General features: G+C 38.1%; 1 protein-coding gene across 2 annotated transcripts in view; it reads right to left on the bottom strand.

The window, feature by feature from the left end:
* Positions 1-10,000, bottom strand: part of LOC106878542 (myocyte-specific enhancer factor 2C) — a 421,727-nt gene that overhangs the window by 358,756 nt on the left and 52,971 nt on the right. For both annotated transcript variants that reach the window (XM_089351181.1, XM_089351184.1), the window contains exon 2: positions 1,908-1,956. The gene's annotated coding sequence lies outside the window, so the exon portion shown is untranslated. The remainder of the gene's footprint in view (positions 1-1,907; positions 1,957-10,000) is intronic.

The following is a 10,000-nucleotide window of genomic DNA, read 5'->3' as shown; positions in this document are numbered from 1 at the left end:
TTACGTTCTGAGTTCAAATTCCGCAGAGGTCGACTTTGCCTTTCATCCTTTCGGGGGTCGATAAATCAAGTACCAGTTACGCACTGGGGTCGGTGTAATCGACTTAATCCCTTTGTCTGTCCGTGTTTGTCCCCTCTATGTTTAGCCCCTTGTGGGCAATAAAGAAATAAGAATCGTTAAGCTCGCCGGGCGAAATGCTTAGCGTTATTTCGCCTGCCGCTACGTTCCGAGTTCAAATTCTGCCGAGGTCGGCTTTGCCTTTCATCCTTTCGGGAGCCGATACATTAAGTACCAGTTGAGTACTAGGGTCGATATATAATCGACTTGCCCCTTTCCCGGCCTTGTGCCTAGAGTAGAAAAGAATTACGTCTGTGCATATTTAAATATATGTGCGCGCGCACGTGTGATGGTGGTTGTGTGTGTGTGTGAGTGTGTGTGTGTGTGTGTGTGTGTGTGTGTGTTTATTTCGGAGAGCTTACAGCTAATCGCAGCGTCGCTGCCGAGTGTCGTCTTGCGAGACAACGGAAAAGCCTCTGTGTGATTGCTAGGCTTGCTAGAAATAGTAACAAAATCGTCTTAAAATTACATCTTACCACCTTAAAAATGGAAGGTCATAAGTACATATTCTTTTCTTTTTTTTTTGTCCCTTATTTGTTTCAGTGATTGGACTTCGGCGCTACCTTTAAGGGTTTAAGGCGAAACAAATCGACCCCGGTACTCATTTCAAGTCTGGAACTTGCCCTGACGAGCCTTTTTTGTTGACGTGTTATGTTACGGGACGTAAACAAAACTACACAGGTTAAGTCGTGTGGAGGGGAGGTAAGCATACACATGAAGATGCACACATACACAATGGACTTCCACAGTTTGGGTCTCTTAAATTCACTCACAAGTCACTTATTTGTCCGAGGCCATAGGAGATGGCCCTTGACCACGGGATTTTGGGATCAATCCCACTGCGTGGTACCTTGGGCAAAAGTGTATTAGTACAACCCTGGGCCGAATAATACATTGTGAGGGAATTTGATAGATAGAAACTGTGTGGAAGCCCGTTGTATGTGTGCCTGCGCGTGTGTGTGCTTGTTTGTTTGTCTCACTGCTTGACAACCAGTGTGTGTTTGTTCATGTTCTCTTAACCAAGCGGTTCAGCAAAATATATATATATATATATATATATATATATATATATATATATATATATATATATATATATATATATATATATATATATATATATATATATATATATATATATATATATATATATATATATAGGAGTGGCTGTGTGGTAAGTAGCTTGCTTACCAACCACATGATTCCGGGTTCAGTCCCACTGCGTGGCACCTTGGGCAAGTGTCTTCTACTATAGCCTCGGGCCGACCAAAGCCTTGTGAGTGGATTTGGTAGACGGAAACTGAAAGAAGCCCGTCGTATATATGTATATATATATATATGTATATATATATATATATATGTGTGTGTGTGTGTGTGTGTGTGTGTGTGTGTTTGTGTGTCTGTGTTTGTCCCCCTAACATCACTTGACAACCGATGCTGGTGTGTTTATGTCCCCGTCACTTAGCCTTTCGGCAAAAAGAGCCCGATAGAATAAGTACTAGGCTTACAAAGAATAAGTCCTGGGGTCGATTTGCTCGACTAAAGGCGGTGCTCCAGCATGGCCGCAGTCAAATGACTGAAACAAATAAAAGAGTAAAAAAAGAGATATAAGGGTAAACATATTAAAAAGTGTCCGTGGGAAAAGTCATTTAAATAAAAGGGTTGGGAACCACTGTTGGGAACCATTGCGAAAAGGTTGGGATCTGCTGTTTTAGAACGAGTACGTCTTACCTTTACTTAGGAAAAAAAAAAGAAAAAAAAAAAGGAAAAGAAAAAAAGGTGTTCAGCCTTACCTATTATTGCAAAAAAGATTGGTAGTATCCGATTTGTAATAAGAGAAATCTGCCAAAAGAAGAAAGAAATGTTTAATGCATTAAAGGATTGAATTAATATATATAAAACAAATTTGTAAATTCACAAAGAAGATTGAGAAAATATTAATTAGTCAGGGTTTCAAATTTTGGCGCAAGGCCAGCAATTGTCGGGGAGGCTAGGTCGATTACATCGACCCCAGTGATCAACTGGTACTTATTTTATTGACATCCGAAGGGATGGAAAGCAAAGTCGATCTCGACCTCAGCGGAATTTGAACTCAGAATGTAAAGAGAGACGAAATGCCGCTCAGCATTTTACCCCAGCGCGGTAACGATTCTGCTAGCTCGGCGCCTTGATAATAATAATAATTTACTATAATAATACTCTTGTGTTTTTCTCCCTCTCAACATATGAATGAGAAAGGAAGGGGGTGATAGATGAATAAGGAAGGAAGGGGTGATGGCAAACTGGTAGTGGGAGCGTTTCAATTCTGTGTGAGTATATGTGTGTGTATGTAAAAGGGAGGTATGTGAATGTGTGTGTGTGTGTGTGTGTGTGTGTGTAATGGAAGTGAGACGGTGAGCATTCAACACTGGAAAGAAAAATCAAACAGCGTTTCAACTCTGTGTAAGTATATGTGTATATGTGTGTGCGTGTACATGGGAAGTGTGTGAATGTATGTGTGAACCAGTTTTCTTTCTGTAACAAACGATGATCGACGTCACATCTCAAAGACAACCACTAGATAACATTGAGAAGTGTATTAATTTGATGTGCCATCCATTTTTATATACAAAATACTACATTTAGCCATCATTTTTGACGACACGGGGCTAGCTAGTAATTATAACAATCCTTTCTACAATAGGCATAAGGTCTGAAACTTGGGGCATTTTATCGATCTCAAAAGAATGAAAAGCAAAGTTGACTTCGGCGGAATTTGAACTCAGAACGAAAAGGCGGACCAAGTGTCGGCCTGCTAACGATTCTTATTTCTTTATTGCCCATAAGGGGCTAAACATAGAGGGGACAAACAAGGACAGACAAAAATATTAAGTCGATTACATCGACCCCAGTGCGTAACTGGTACTTAATTCTTCGACCCCGAAAGGATGAAAGGCAAAGTCGACCTCGGCGGAATTTGAACTCAGAACGTAACGGCAGACGAAATACCGCTAAGAATTTCGCCCGGCGTGCTAACGATTCTGCCAGCTCGCCGCCTAAATAGATAAAATATTGATTTCAAAATTTTGGCACAAAACCAACAATTTTGGGGAGGGGGTAAGTCGATTATATCGACTCCAGTACTCAACAGGTACTTATTTTATTGACCCCGAAGAGATGAAAGTCAAAGTTGAGCTCAACCTTTGCGGATATTGAACTCAGAACGTAAAGATGAACGAAAAACAGTCAAGCCTGGTAACGACTCTGCCAGTTCGTCATCTATATACAGAAAATATTAATTAATAATAATGATTCTTTCTAATTTTGAGCGCAAAGCCAGCAATTTTAGGAGGATGAAGTGGGGGGCAGTATTTGGTTACATTGGTCTAGTCCGTGACTGGCACCTTTATTTAATCGATTCGGAAAGGATGAACGGGGAAGTTGAGCTCGGCGGGATTTGAAATCAGAACGTAATGAGGAGTGAAATGCTGGTAAACATTTGGCCCGGCTCGGTAACGATTCTGCCAGTTTGCTGTCATGATGATAATGATGATGATGGTGATGATGATCTCAAATTTTGGCACAGGGCAACAATTTCAGAGCAAGGAATATGTCGATTACATCGACCCTAATGCTCAACTGGTGATTATTTTATCGACCTCGAAAGAATGAGAGGCAAAGTCGACCTCGGCGAAATTTGAACTTAGAACCTGAAGACAGACGAAATACTGCTAAGCATTTTTTTCAGCAAAGGTGACCTCGGCAGCATTTGAATTCAAAACGAAGAACCAAAAGAAACACTGCCAAGTATTTTTCCCGGCGGATTTCTAAATGGCATAACAGAACCAAAATTCTAATTACACAAAATGGTTGTAACATGATTTAAGAGAGTAAGTGAAATATTTTGAATATGATAAAATAAATTAACGTTGAAATGAATTTTCCTACATTGACAAGAAATATTTATTTCTTTATTGCCCACAGGGGGTTAAACATAGAGGGGATAAACAAGGACAGACAAAGTCAATAGTATCGACCCCTACTATATAGCCACCAAAGCCTTGTGAGTGGATTTGGAAGACGGAAACTGAAAGAAGCCCGATAGAATAAGTACTAGGCTTACAAAGAATAAGTCCTAGGAGTCGATTTGCTCGATTAAAGGCGGTGCTCCAGCATGGCCGCAGTCAAATGACTGAAACAAGTGTGTGTGTGTGTGTGAATATCTGCGCTTATGGAAATGTGTGTGCGTGTGTGTGTTTATGAATATGTGTGCATTTGAAAATGTGGGTGTGTGCATATGGAAACGTGTGTGTGTGTGTGTGTGTGTGTGTGTGTGTGTGCATCTGCATACGCGTATGTAAGTGTTTGAGTGACAGCCTGCCCCTACATATATATATGTATACATGCGTGTGTGAAGAATATGAGTGTGTGTGCCTGCTGACGCATGACACCAACTGCAAACCACGTCCTACGACTCTTCGACTGTGTCTGTGTGTTCGTTTCTGTGACAGCATTAAAGAATTGTCAACTGCTTCTAATAGCAACTGACTATACAACATGCTGCATACGTACATACGTATGTATGTATATATTGTGAAAGCGCATGGCTCAGTGTTTATAACGTCCGGCTCACAATCATGAGGTAGTGTGTTCAATTCCCGGACCGGGTTGTATGTTGTGTTCTTGAGCAAGACACTTTAGTTCACACAGCTGTAGAAATGAGTTGCGACGTCACTGTTGTCAACTGTATACTCTTTTACTTGTTTCAGTCGTTTGACTGCGGCCATGCTGGAGCACCGCCTTTAGTCGAGCAAATCGACCCCAGGACTTATTCTTTGTAAGCCTAGTACTTATTCTATCGGCCTCTTGTGCCGAACCGCTAACTTACGGGGACGTAAACACACCTGCATCGGTGGTCAAGCGATGTTGGGGGGACAAACACAGACACACAAACACACACATAATATATATATATATATATATATATATATATATATATATATATATATATATATCACAAGCTTCTTTCAGTTTCCTTCTACCAAATCCAGTCACAAGGCTTTGGTCGGCCCGAGGCTATGGTAGAAGACACTTGCCCAAGGTGCCACGCAGTGGGACTGAACCCTGAACCACGTGACTGGGAAGCAAGCTTCTTATCACACAACCACTCCTATGTATTATACCAATAAATATATATATATATATATATATATATATATATATATATATATATATATATATATATACGTATATATGCGTATATATTTGCATATGGACATAGGTATGTATATACGTGTTGTCTATAACCCGAAACGATGTGCTTTGGAACCAAACTTCTTTACCACACAGCCACGCTTGAAGGGGCTACTGTAATAAGTGTGGGAACCTGAGAGGGGGAATATGTTGGATAAAATCATAATTAATTGTTCCTCCTGTATTTTCTTTTTCCCAAAGCCAGGAACTTTTCAGCACTCCCTCATACATCTGCCTGTACATTTGTTTTCCTTTCCCATGCCAAAACGATTTAAAGTTATTTATCATTATTAGGCTAGTCTTTATTAATGAATTTAGAAGCTTTGTAAGTTTGCCTCACTCACTTACAATAACAAAATCAAAATTACCGACTTTATGAAAGGAACAAGCCTTTACATTTATTTATCAGAGTCCAATTACAGTCGATCAAATTAAGCCCAATACGACACTGGTATCTTATTTTATCGACCTCAGTATTATTTGAACTCAGAAGAAAATTGCTAGCCTTGTACCAAAATTAGAAAGGATTATTAATATTATTATCATTATTATTATTATTTTTTTTTTTTTTTTTTTATTATTATTATTATTATTATTATTATTATTATTATTATTATTATTATTATTATTATTATTATTATTATTATTATTATTATTATTATTATTATTATTATTATTATTATTATTATTATTATTATTATTATTATTATTATTATTATTATTATTATTATTATTATTATTATTATTATTATTATTATTATTATTATTATTATTATTATTATTATTATTATTATTATTATTATTATTATTATTATTATTATTATTATTATTATTATTATTATTATTATTCAGTAGTTTTATTTTTATAACGTGCTTTCACTTCACTACCGAGCGCAGCTCTGTGTGTCTTGGATATGTGGTGTGGTTTGTTGTGATGCTCTTATGGTTACTGTATTGAAAGTGCTTTGCGTAGGATGTGTGCAGTGCCTAGTAGTGCAATTTTATTTATTATTATTATTATTATTATTATTATTATTATTATTATTATTATTATTATTATTGTTATTATTGTGAGCTGGCAGAATCGTCAGAACATCGGACAAAATTTCATCGAGTTCAAATGCCGCTGAGGTCGACTTTGCCTTTCATCCTTTTGAGGTCGATAAAGCAAGTACGAGTTGAAAACTGGCGTCGATGTAATCGACTAGGCCCCTCCCCACAAATTTCAGGCCTTGTGCCTATAGTAGAAATTATTATTATTATTATTATTATTATTATTATTATTATTATTATTATTATTATTATTATTACTACTAAGGCAAAATCGTTAGCACACCGGAAGAAGTGTTTAGTGGTATTTCGCCCATCGCAACGTTCTGAGTTCAAATTCCGCCGAGGTCGACTTTGCCTTTCATTCTTTCGGGGTCGATAAATTAAGTACCAGTTGCGTAATGGAGTTGATCTAATCAACTGGCCTCCTCCCCCATAATTTTGAGCTTTGTGCCTAGAGTAGAAAGGATTATTACTAAGAACTGGTGGAAATGTTAGCGTCTCGGGACCAAAATGTTCAAATTCCACCACAGTTGACTTTCACTTTCATCCGGAAGAAATGCCGCTAAGCATTTGGTCCGATGCACTAACAATTCTGCCAATGCGTCATCAGCCTAATATTGACATGTATGTATGTATGTATGTATGTATCTATGTATGTACGGGTGTGTTGCTGGGAAAATTAATTTCCATCGGTTCGTTTTACGAACAACTTAAAAAATCTCGGAACACGAAGATGGTTAGGTGTTTAGAAAGGTGCATAAAGACGCGAATCCGACGAAGGAATTTTGGATAAAATCTTTATAATTTACTCTTTTACTCTCTTACTTGTTTCAGTCATTTGACTGTGGCCATGCTGGAACACCGCCTTTAGTCGAGCAAATCGACCTCAGGACTTCTTCTTTGTAAGCCTAGTACTTATTCTACCGGTCTCTTTTGCCGAACCGCTAAAGTTAAGGGGACGTAAAGACACCAGCATCGGTTGTCAAGCGATGTTGGGGGGACAAACACAGACACACAAACATATATATATATATACATATATACGACGGGCTTCTTTCAGTTTCCGTCTACCAAATCCACTCACAAGTCTTTGGTCGGCCCGAGGCTATAGTAGAAGACACTTGTCCAAGGTGCCACGCAATGGGACTGAATTCGGAACCATGTGGTTCGTAAGCAAGCTACTTACCACACAGCCACTCCTACGCCTAAATTCTTCATAATTTGCTAAATTCTTCATAATTTGCTAAATTCTTCATAATTTTCAAATTTTAATTGAAACCTGCAGAATATTTCACCGGAAATATGCTAACAAAAGACAGAATCTAAAAGGAATTGACCGTTTAAGAATTCTGTAAGATTTTTTTATTCAACGCAAGTCAAACGATTCACGATAGGATTACATAAATATTTCCTAGCAAATGATGCTAGCCACTACATCACAGATTTATCAAATTTTCTTTCCATATACTCATAGGCACAGGCGTGGTTGTGTTGTAAGAAACTTTCTTCTTAACCACATATTTCCAGGTTCAGTCTCACTGTGTGGCATCTTGGGCAGGAGTCTTGCGAGTGGATTTGGTAGACGGAAACTGAAAGAAGCCCTTCGTATATATTCTTTTACTTGTTTCAGTCATTTGACCGCCACCATGCTGGAGCACCGCATTGAAGGGTTTTAGTCGAATAAATCGACCCCAGGACTCATTCTTTGTAAGCCTATTACTTATTTTATTGGCCTCTTTTGCAGAACCGGTAAGTTGCAGGGACGTAAACCCACCAATCGATGTCAATCGATGGTGGGGGTCAAACACACGCACATACTTACATACATACATACAAACATATATATACATACATATATATATATATATATATATATATACATATATATATATATATATATATATATATATATATATATATATATATATATATACATGCATATATATACGTACATATATATATATTTATATATATATATATATATATATATATATATATATATATATATATACACACACATATATATATACACATATATACATGCATATATACACACACACACACATATATACATACATACATATATGATTATATATATATATATATATATATATATATATATATATATATATATATATATATATATATATATATGACGAGCTTCTTTCAGATTCCGTCTGCCATATACCCTCATAAGGCTTTGATCGGCCCGAGGCTATTGTAGAAGACACATGCCCAAGATGCCACGCAGTGACACTGAACCCGGAACCATGTGGTTGGGAAGCAAGCATGTTAACCAAACAGTAACGCCTGCGCCTATACATATATGTGTGGGTGCGTCTTTTTGTCCGTATCTGTCACCCATCACCGCCTGACAAACAACCGGTGTTGGTATGTTTACGTCACCGTAAAATAGCGGCTCTGCAAAAGAGACAGACCGACAGAATAAGTCCTGGGGTCGAATTGTTCGACCAAAAAACCCTTCAAGGCGATGCCTCAGCATGGCCGCCACTCAAACGACTGAAACAAGTAAAAGATAAAAGATAAAATATTGTGACTAATCTCTAACTAAGTTACATAATCCTCACAACTAGACCGCCGTCGGTGCCTGGCTCCGGATTTATGGTTCCGTTCTTGGATAAAAACTTCTGTCTATATCAGGTACCATTACCATGTGATCTAGGGATATTTACTAAATCTTTTAAGAGCTTAAGAGACCTGAAGCTCGTAGAATTAACTCGATTGTGCCAAATACATTGTGAAATACATTGGTGGGATCTAGGAACTGGCTTCTAGCCTAATACAATAATCATTCGGCTAAATCGCTTTTACTCATATGATGAAATTATATGATACGTTAGTAAACCAGCGTGGAGGCGCAATGGCCCAGTGATTAGGGCAGCGGGACTCGCGGTGGGAGGATCGCGGTTTCGATTCCCAAAATGGGCGTTGTGTGTGTATTGAGCGAAAACACCGAAAGCTCCACGAGGCTCCGGCAGCGGGTGGTGGCGACCCCTGTTGTACTCTTTCGCCCCAACTTTCTCTCACTCTTTCTTCCTGTTTCTTGAGTAAAAAGCTGCGATGGACTGGCGTCCCGTCAAGCTTAGGGGGAACACATACGCCATAGAAACCGGGAAACCGGGCTCATGAGCCTGGCTAGGCTTTAAAAGGGCGCATAAATAAAATTTTAAAAAAAGTAAAGTAAACCAGCCGTGGTACGTTAGTAAAACTTCTGTAACAGGTTCGAATCTACGTCTCATAATCATGCGCCCTGAATAAGAATGTTCTTTTTTGTTTTTATTTTTGTTTCTTTTAACATGGTCAGTTTTAGGCTTATGACATTTGACTGACAAAATATTTCATCAAATTCAATAAGGCGTTTGACGGTCCATGATTTTCTCATCGTAGTCGTCGTCATCATCATTATCATCATCATCCTCATCATCATCCCCATCATCATCATCATCATCATCATCATTTTCTAGTCTTGTTTTTTTTCTCCCGCTCTTTTTTCTTCTTACTCTATTCTTCACCCTTCTTCTTGTTTTTCCTATCCTCCTCCTCATCCTCTTACTTCGTTGACATACAAAGTTGGACCTGT

This window comes from Octopus bimaculoides, chromosome 4 (genome assembly GCF_046866305.1).
Source record: "Octopus bimaculoides isolate indiv1 chromosome 4, ASM4686630v1, whole genome shotgun sequence".
NCBI lineage: Eukaryota > Metazoa > Mollusca > Cephalopoda > Octopoda > Octopodidae > Octopus > Octopus bimaculoides.
This window is presented reverse-complemented; position numbering and strand designations above follow the sequence as displayed.